This window comes from Bidens hawaiensis, unplaced genomic scaffold (assembly GCF_021521415.1).
Source record: "Bidens hawaiensis isolate Kalapana, Puna unplaced genomic scaffold, B.hawaiensis_p1.1 tig00025380_1, whole genome shotgun sequence".
Taxonomy (NCBI): domain Eukaryota; kingdom Viridiplantae; phylum Streptophyta; class Magnoliopsida; order Asterales; family Asteraceae; genus Bidens; species Bidens hawaiensis.
Genome location: NW_027494053.1, coordinates 152,621 through 163,559, shown reverse-complemented (window position 1 = coordinate 163,559; position 10,939 = coordinate 152,621).

Sequence of the window (10,939 nt, the reverse complement as noted above, 5' to 3'; positions counted from 1 at the left end):
CTCGCGTTTAGATGAAAGAAGTGGTGTCTAGGCACGGAGTGCCTGTCTCAATCATTTCTTATCGAGATTCCCGTTTCACTTCGCACTTTTGGAAGTCGCTACAAAGCGCACTAGGCACCCGTCTTGATATGAGCACAGCATACCATCCTCAGACGGATGGGCAAAGTGAACGAACTATTCAGACCTTAGAGGACATGTTGCGTGCATGTGTATTGGATTTCGAAAAAGTTGGGAACCTCACTTACCTTTGGTAGAGTTTTCGTATAATAACAGCTACCACGCAAGTATTAAAGCAGCGCCGTTTGAAGCGCTGTACGGACGGAAGTGTCGATCACCACTCTGCTGGGCAGAGGTGGGTGACAGCCAAATCACTGGTCCAGAACTGGTACTCGAAACTTCGGAAAAGATTGTTCAAATCCGAAATCGCATGGCAGCAGCACGAGATCGCCAAAAGAGTTACGCCGACAAGCGCCGAAAACCTCTCGAATTTCAAGTGAACGATCGAGTGTTACTCAAAGTCTCACCTTGGAAAGGTGTGGTTCGCTTTGGAAAGCGAAACAAACTCAACCCACGATATGTTGGACCCTATCGAATAACTGAGCGCATTGGTCCGGTGACGTACCGACTGGACCTACCAACGGAACTCAGTGGCGTACACAATGTATTCCACGTATCCAATTTGAAGAAATGCCTATATGATGAAACCCAAGTAGTCCCTTTGGAGGAACTGCAAGTTGATGAACAGTTACGTTTCATTGAAGAACCAGTCGAGGTTTTGGATTGGGAAACCAAAACGCTCAAGCACAGCAAAATTCCAATCGTTAAGGTTCGTTGGAACTCGAGACGTGGACCGGAGTTCACGTGGGAACGCGAGGATCAAATGATGAAAAAGTATCCTCACCTTTTTGAAGGGCTGACCAAACACAGAAAACCGCGAAACCCGGCAAACCGTCAGAAATCACCGGAGGTATGAATTAAATTTCGGGACGAAATTTCTTTCAACTAGGGGATGATATGACAAACTGAAAATTGTTCTTACTTTTTCAGACACTCATCACGACTTGACTCAAATTTTCCGGACGAAAATTCTTTAACATGGGAATGATGTGACAATCGTCAATTTCAGGTTAACTCCGTTAACTCAACTCCGTCAATTCAAACTTAAGATCACTGAATCTATAACGCACACCTCATTACATTTAAACTAGGGTTTAAATGACGCTTAACACTTACTACATGTGTAGTCTTTCGGGAATTGCACCGAAACGCAAACGAGTTGACGCAAACGATTGGTGAATAAACGAAAAACGTCAAAACAATAATTATGTGATAATTAGGTGTTAGACTTATGTGTTATGTGATAATATTGGTTAAAACACTAACTCAAGATGTAAACAAGTTAGTTTAAGCTAGATAAGTAATACTTAGAAGTGGAGGGGCCAAGGTGTAACATATTATTATTTATAATATGTTAACCCTAACTCTTTCCTCCTCCCCACACAATCCGATCCCCCCCCCCCCCCTTGGCTCCCCTGGCTGCCGTCGACATACACACACATACATACAATCAATTTCAAGCTTTTGATTGAAGATTAAGGTGCTAGGAAGGTATAAACGACTATCCTATGCATCCTTTATACTTAATCTTGACTTTTATTGGGTTAATTACAAACCCTAGATTCCGATTTTTACATGTTATTGTGTTCATATGAGTTTGTTTGATTTGATGATGTATTGATGATGAATTGATAACTAGAATTGATATTGCTACATGTTAATTGTTGTGTCTTTGATTTGAGTTCAAGCAAAAACCCTAATCATGTATGTAATGTGTAATTGATGTGCATGGATAGTGATTATGGAGTCTAGAGTGTTGTTATATGAATGAATTATGGTTCATAGATAGTTAATATGTTGAGTTTGGATGCAAACAGTTTCTGGACAGATTGTGTTATTGATGTTTAATTGACTGTAACGGGATGTAAAGGTGAAAATTGGTTGAGATTATTGATACTACAGTAAACTAGGTTGAGTCTAGTTTCTAAAGAATATAAATTTGCAATTTTTGGACGTGTAAAAGTTAACTTTTATGATTTTACAAAAACGATGTGCAAAGCTGAGTTGTTAGACCTGCTGTTAGGTTGTTTTGTAAATATTATATCTCATGAACTACGAAACCAATTGGGTTGGTTCCACTTCTGGAAGTTGACTTATTGAGTTAGGAACCTAACCCAAGTGGTCTTGCATATATTGGATTTTTCGTTTAACGGGAATTTCAAATAACATTCTGTTGCGCATGAATTTTACTGTTATGAGTTTGCTGTAATGTTTTGATCATTATGAGAAATCTATGTGGAATAAAAATAAAATAAAATATGTTCTGGAAACCTAACACATATATGCTTTTGTGATGATTTTTGGTAAATTAATTGAGATGCTATGATCGGTGGAATAGTACAATCTTTCAAGTTGAATTTCTGTCTCGGTGAAACTAGCTGCTGAATTTTGTGAAAATGCATGAAACATGATACTTGCTATATAATTGTTATGTTTTGACCAAATTGCCCTTACGGGGAGTAATTGCTAGTGATGTACATTATAAATACATGACACGTAAATAATTGCTCACACATGTAACGTATCACAAATACACTTGTTCAAGTCACACACGATTCACAAGAGTAAACACGAAACATGTTGTGTGCATAGGTATTATGTGCCGGGTCTAGAGACTCGATAAATTTCCGACACTTAGAAAAATCTCTTTGTTGTTTTAGAACGCTAGAGAGAGTTTTTCTGTGACGCGCAGCTTGGTGAATTATTTCGGGAATACTTCGCAAACAGTGAGTTTCACTTTCCCCTTTTTAAACTGTTTTCAAACGCTTTTCAATTGGGGGAGATAACATACTCCGAAAACGCATTTAAGATTTTGTTAATATAGATTATATATCACTTGTAAAGACTAAGTGGCAAACGCAATAACTAAAGTCCTTCATTCACATCAAACCGTTTAATATTGGATAATAGCGAGTCATTGTTGAGTAGTACTACTGGGTTTGACAACCCCACCCAACGCTAAACTCGACTGGAGGTCGAGTGGGTGTAATCTTGGCTAAACACATACCATGGTCGGGATAGACATGGTGGCAAGGCAAATGATAAACAGTCAGCTTCGGTGTCGAACACTTAGTGATACTTGTTTTATAGGCTAGCTACCTATAGATATATAATTGACATAACACTATCTGGTAACGCAAAACGCTGTAACGCAAAACGCTGAACGCAAACGCTAAACGCTTTATTTTATATAAGCTTGTGAACTCACCAACCTTGTGTTGACACTTTTAGTATGTTATTCTCAGGTAGTCGAGGCGGGCGCACGGTTTAGGATCATGCATTGCTTGAATCACTTTTAATAATGCAAACTTATTTTAAACTGTTATCATTGGGTTTTAAGTCGTCCTACGTGACGCAACATTGGTTTCTATGGTTTTTACGCTTTCGCATTTAATTACTCGTAAACGTTTTCATGGTTTTGAAACTTTGTTTTATGGTTTGATTATAACTAATGAATCCGATCCTGTTAGTTCACACCCTCCGACGGTAAAACTCCGTTAGTGGATTTTGAGGGTGTGACAGATTGGTATCAGAGCCATTGGTTATAGCGAACTAGAAGCTGCATGCATACTAGACTATAACCGCGACGACCAATTAGTTATAATGATACGCACTGCATAGATTTGTGTAGTCTTTGTTATCTTATCTCTTTACCTCTTTCACTCATACGCGCGCGCATACACGGCTTACCTGTAGGAATGTCGACGCCGCCATCATCATCATCATCCGATCCGATGACTCATGCTCACGGGAAGGAACCGCAGTTACCTACCGCATCGCCACCCCCGTGTAGTCCCGGAACTCGAAGCTCCCGCACCGAAGAGGTACCGTTTATCCGGAGGCATGTACGAAAACGAAGTTAGCTGGGATTGGTAACCTGATATGATCAGACGTATGGTCTATCGCGAACAAGTTCCCCCGTTACCTCACCCGAGCCACCCTGCTTATCCCAACACCCTACCACCCGTAACTGAACCTGTAGAGCGAGTTCTCGCAGCTGTCGTTTCTTGTTTGGAGCGTGACGTGGGTTACATGCGGTATACGAGAGCTAACATTTCCGGATTGTTAAAAGACGAAACCGAGACTAAGCAGGAAATTGCCCGCATGACAGTGGCAATGAAGGAAATGCAAGAGGCTAGTGATCAACAGGTGAAGATTATGAGAAAGATGCAAGCCGAGATGATAGACTTGCAAGAGCAACTCCAAGTAGCAAGAACCCGAACCGAGATAGCTTTAGAGCGTTGCGATGTCTTACAAATGCAAATTGCTCAGAACGCAGCCGAACCTGAGGCAGAGCCCGAAGAGGAACCCGAAGAAGATCCCGAAGATGTAACACCCTTGGCAAACACAACATTGTCCCACTCTTAGACTATCCCACATCGACCGTGGACAAGAGAGATCACTGGTTCATAAGTAATGTCCTGCCTCTTCAATCACCAACGCGTTTTGGGCAACCAAAAACAAATCTGTGAGCTCTTCGTGGGCAGAGCGGACAATATTGGTGGTGCGAGGGGCCGGGGTGTTACAGAAGAGGAGCCTGAGGAGGATCCCGAGGAAGATCCCGAGGAGGAACCCGAAGAGGAACCGGAGGAAGAACCGGCTGAGCCAGAGGCACACTCAGAGGTGTCCCCAGACGATGTGCAAATGTGCAAATTCTTGGATTGGAACTGGCTAACGCTATGAACTGAGAGGAGTTCAAGAACATGATGCGAGAAGAGTACTGTCCGAGAGAGGAGATTGCAAAGTTGGAATCTGAGTTTTGGTCATTGAAGATGGTGGGCTCAGAAATCGAAGCCTACACTACCCGTTCTCACGAGTTAGCGGTGATGTGTCCGCGGATGGTAGATCCGCCGAGTAAGAGGATTGAAATGTATATTGATGGGTTAGCACCGCAAATTCAGGGCATGGTGACGTCTTCCAGACCAGCCACGATTCAACAAGCGATCCGTTTAGCTCACAAACTGACGGATCAAGCTGTGACCCAAGGTGCGTTACCACCTAGGGGTTCAACCGCTAAAGCCCGTGACAACCCGAGTAATGACAACAACAGCAACAGCAACCCGAGCAGCGGAAAGAGAAAGTTTGACAACACCAGATCCTCATCCTCGAACCTCCCACAGCAACAACACTACCGTAAGCCCGAATTCACTCGGAGCTTCAACAATCAGAGTCACAACAACAATAACAACGGTAGCGGGCAGGGTTCAGGCGGATATACTGGGAAATATCCGAAGTGCAATAGGTGCAACTACCATCATGCTGGCCCGTGTGACCGTGTCAAGTGTCAGAGATGCGGAAAGATGGGTCACCAGGCAAAGGAATGTAGAGGAGACCTTGCGGCAAAGGGTGCTCCTAAACCACCTATGACGAAGAAGGGATGTTTCGAATGTGGGCAGGAAGGTCATTTCAGGAAAGATTGTCCCAAGCTGAAACAGAACGACAACAATGGAGGTAATGGAAGTGGCAGTAGTGGTGGAAACAATGGTAAAGGAAGAGCCTTTGTTATTGGGTCGGGTCAAGCCCGCAATGATCCGTACGTGGTGACTGGTAAGTTCCCTGTGAACGATTGTTTTGCTTCTGTATTGTTTGACACTGGAGCTGATAGGAGTTTTGTGTCGAAAGCCTTTAGTCAACTCTTAGACTTAACTCCAACTCCGTTAGATGCTAAGTTTCCTGTTGAATTAGCTGACGGTAAGACTATAGTAACGACTCATGTACTTGCGGGATGCAAGTTAAAACTGTCAGGTCATGTTTTCGATATTGACCTTATTCCTTTTTCGCTTAGCAGTTTCGATGTCGTGGTCGGCATGGACTGGTTATCCGAGAACCGAGCGGAGATTATATGTCACGACAAGATAGTCCACATCACTACCCCTTCCGGCGAGATCATTTCGATCCGAGGTGAGAGAAGCGGCATGACCACCAGCGTCATTACCCTCATGAAGGCGCAGAAGTACCTACGAAAGGGTCATCCGGCAATTTTGGCGCAGATTGTTGAGAAACCCGCGGAGGAGAAGCGAATTGAAGATATACCGATTGTGCGGGATTTTCCGGAAGTTTTCCCGGAGGATTTTCCTGGACTCCCTCCTATACGACAAGTCGAATTCCAAATCGAGTTGACACCCGGTGCAGCACCCATAGCACGAGCCCCGTATCGGCTCGCACCGGCGGAGCTTCAGGAGTTGTCCACTCTGTTGCAGGATTTATTGGATAAAGGTTTTATCCGACCTAGCTCATCACCATGGGGAGCCCCTGTCTTATTTGTCCGAAAGAAAGACGGGACTTTCCGCATGTGCATCGACTACCAGGAGTTGAACAAGGTGACGGTCAAGAACCGTTATCCTTTACCCCGAATTGATGATTTGTTTGACCAGCTTCAAGGATCGAGTTATTACTCGAAGATCGATCTGCGATCTGGTTACCACCAACTAAGAGTGCGCGAAGAAGATATCTCAAAGACGGCTTTCAGAACACGGTATGGTCACTACGAGTTTTCGGTTATGCCTTTTGGCCTAACCAACGCACCAGCCGTATTTATGGATCTCATGAATCGAGTATGCAATGCGTACCTCGACAAGTTTGTGATTGTTTTCATTGATGATATTCTCGTCTACTCCAAGGACGAAGCTGACCATGGAGAACACTTAAGGGTAATTATGGAATTATTGAAGAAGGAACAACTGTATGCTAAACTCTCGAAATGTGAGTTTTGGCTTCGCGAGGTTCACTTTTTAGGACATGTGATCAACGAGAATGGTATCCATGTCGATCCCGGTAAGGTAGAGGCCATCAAAAACTGGGAAGCACCTAAGACTCCGACTGAGGTGCGGCAATTCCTAGGACTGGCCGGCTACTACCGACGTTTCATCGAGGGATTTTCAAAGATTGCTCAACCCCTCACCGCTTTGACTCACAAAGGCACTAAGTACAATTGGGGTGACGCGCAAGAATCCGCTTTTTAACTGTTGAAAACCAAACTCTGTAGCGCCCCTATCCTAGCCCTCCCCGAGGGAACGGAAAATTTCGAGGTACACTGTGACGCATCAATACAAGGTCTCGGTTGTGTGCTGATGCAACTCGAGAAGGTTATAGCTTATGCCTCTCGACAACTACGGGTTCACGAGAAGAACTACACGACCCATGATTTGGAACTCGAAGCTGTGGTGTTTGCCCTTAAGATATGGAGGCATTACTTGTACGGTACCAAGTTTACCATTTACACCGACCACAAGAGTCTCCAGCATATCTACGATCAGAAGGAGCTGAACATGCGACAGCGTCGTTGGGTCGAGCTGCTTAAGGATTATGATTGTGCCATCAAGTACCACCCTGGCAAGGCCAATGTAGTGGCCGACGCCCTCAGTAGAAAAGAAACAGATAAACCCAGGCGAGTGCAAGCATTGCAACTCACGATTCATGCAAACTTACCCGACCAGATTCGCGATGCGCAACTCGAAGCTTTGAAAGATGATAATCTTCCATCAGAACTCATGCGGGGCATGAACAAGCAACTTGAAACCAGATCGGACGGGGTCCGATATTTTGAGAACTGGATTTGGGTTCCACGGTTCGGAGAGTTAAGAACTCTGGTAATGGACGAAGCACACAAGTCCAGATATTCTATCCACCCTGGCTCAGATAAAATGTATCATGATTTAAAGGCACTTTACTGGTGGCCGAACATGAAAGCCGACATTGCCACCTACGTGAGCAAGTGCTTGACTTGTGCCAGAGTCAAAATAGAATACCAGAAACCATCTGGCCTACTGCAACAACCGGAACTCCCAATGTGGAAATGGGAACACATCTCAATGGATTTTATCACGGGTTTACCTAAGACACCGACGGGATGCGATACCATCTGGGTGATCGTTGACCGGTTGACTAAGTCTGCACACTTCTTAGCGATTAAGGAATCGGACAAAATGGAAAGATTGACTCGCGTTTAGATGAAAGAAGTGGTGTCTAGGCACGGAGTGCCTGTCTCAATCATTTCTTATCGAGATTCCCGTTTCACTTCGCACTTTTGGAAGTCGCTACAAAGCGCACTAGGCACCCGTCTTGATATGAGCACAGCATACCATCCTCAGACGGATGGGCAAAGTGAACGAACTATTCAGACCTTAGAGGACATGTTGCGTGCATGTGTATTGGATTTCGAAAAAGTTGGGAACCTCACTTACCTTTGGTAGAGTTTTCGTATAATAACAGCTACCACGCAAGTATTAAAGCAGCGCCGTTTGAAGCGCTGTACGGACGGAAGTGTCGATCACCACTCTGCTGGGCAGAGGTGGGTGACAGCCAAATCACTGGTCCAGAACTGGTACTCGAAACTTCGGAAAAGATTGTTCAAATCCGAAATCGCATGGCAGCAGCACGAGATCGCCAAAAGAGTTACGCCGACAAGCGCCGAAAACCTCTCGAATTTCAAGTGAACGATCGAGTGTTACTCAAAGTCTCACCTTGGAAAGGTGTGGTTCGCTTTGGAAAGCGAAACAAACTCAACCCACGATATGTTGGACCCTATCGAATAACTGAGCGCATTGGTCCGGTGACGTACCGACTGGACCTACCAACGGAACTCAGTGGCGTACACAATGTATTCCACGTATCCAATTTGAAGAAATGCCTATATGATGAAACCCAAGTAGTCCCTTTGGAGGAACTGCAAGTTGATGAACAGTTACGTTTCATTGAAGAACCAGTCGAGGTTTTGGATTGGGAAACCAAAACGCTCAAGCACAGCAAAATTCCAATCGTTAAGGTTCGTTGGAACTCGAGACGTGGACCGGAGTTCACGTGGGAACGCGAGGATCAAATGATGAAAAAGTATCCTCACCTTTTTGAAGGGCTGACCAAACACAGAAAACCGCGAAACCCGGCAAACCGTCAGAAATCACCGGAGGTATGAATTAAATTTCGGGACGAAATTTCTTTCAACTAGGGGATGATATGACAAACTGAAAATTGTTCTTACTTTTTCAGACACTCATCACGACTTGACTCAAATTTTCCGGACGAAAATTCTTTAACATGGGAATGATGTGACAATCGTCAATTTCAGGTTAACTCCGTTAACTCAACTCCGTCAATTCAAACTTAAGATCACTGAATCTATAACGCACACCTCATTACATTTAAACTAGGGTTTAAATGACGCTTAACACTTACTACATGTGTAGTCTTTCGGGAATTGCACCGAAACGCAAACGAGTTGACGCAAACGATTGGTGAATAAACGAAAAACGTCAAAACAATAATTATGTGATAATTAGGTGTTAGACTTATGTGTTATGTGATAATATTGGTTAAAACACTAACTCAAGATGTAAACAAGTTAGTTTAAGCTAGATAAGTAATACTTAGAAGTGGAGGGGCCAAGGTGTAACATATTATTATTTATAATATGTTAACCCTAACTCTTTCCTCCTCCCCACACAATCCGATCCCCCCCCCCTTGGCTCCCCTGGCTGCCGTCGACATACACACACATACATACAATCAATTTCAAGCTTTTGATTGAAGATTAAGGTGCTAGGAAGGTATAAACGACTATCCTATGCATCCTTTATACTTAATCTTGACTTTTATTGGGTTAATTACAAACCCTAGATTCCGATTTTTACATGTTATTGTGTTCATATGAGTTTGTTTGATTTGATGATGTATTGATGATGAATTGATAACTAGAATTGATATTGCTACATGTTAATTGTTGTGTCTTTGATTTGAGTTCAAGCAAAAACCCTAATCATGTATGTAATGTGTAATTGATGTGCATGGATAGTGATTATGGAGTCTAGAGTGTTGTTATATGAATGAATTATGGTTCATAGATAGTTAATATGTTGAGTTTGGATGCAAACAGTTTCTGGACAGATTGTGTTATTGATGTTTAATTGACTGTAACGGGATGTAAAGGTGAAAATTGGTTGAGATTAATTGATACTACAGTAAACTAGGTTGAGTCTAGTTTCTAAAGAATATAAATTTGCAATTTTTGGACGTGTAAAAGTTAACTTTTATGATTTTACAAAAACGATGTGCAAAGCTGAGTTGTTAGACCTGCTGTTAGGTTGTTTTGTAAATATTATATCTCATGAACTACGAAACCAATTGGGTTGGTTCCACTTCTGGAAGTTGACTTATTGAGTTAGGAACCTAACCCAAGTGGTCTTGCATATATTGGATTTTTCGTTTAACGGGAATTTCAAATAACATTCTGTTGCGCATGAATTTTACTGTTATGAGTTTGCTGTAATGTTTTGATCATTATGAGAAATCTATGTGGAATAAAAATAAAATAAAATATGTTCTGGAAACCTAACACATATATGCTTTTGTGATGATTTTTGGTAAATTAATTGAGATGCTATGATCGGTGGAATAGTACAATCTTTCAAGTAGAATTTCTGTCTCGGTGAAACTAGCTGCTGAATTTTGTGAAAATGCATGAAACATGATACTTGCTATATAATTGTTATGTTTTGACCAAATTGCCCTTACGGGGAGTAATTGCTAGTGATGTACATTATAAATACATGACACGTAAATAATTGCTCACACATGTAACGTATCACAAATACACTTGTTCAAGTCACACACGATTCACAAGAGTAAACACGAAACATGTTGTGTGCATAGGTATTATGTGCCGGGTCTAGAGACTCGATAAATTTCCGACACTTAGAAAAATCTCTTTGTTGTTTTAGAACGCTAGAGAGAGTTTTTCTGTGACGCGCAGCTTGGTGAATTATTTCGGGAATACTTCGCAAACAGTGAGTTTCACTTTCCCCTTTTTAAACTGTTTTCAAACGCTTTT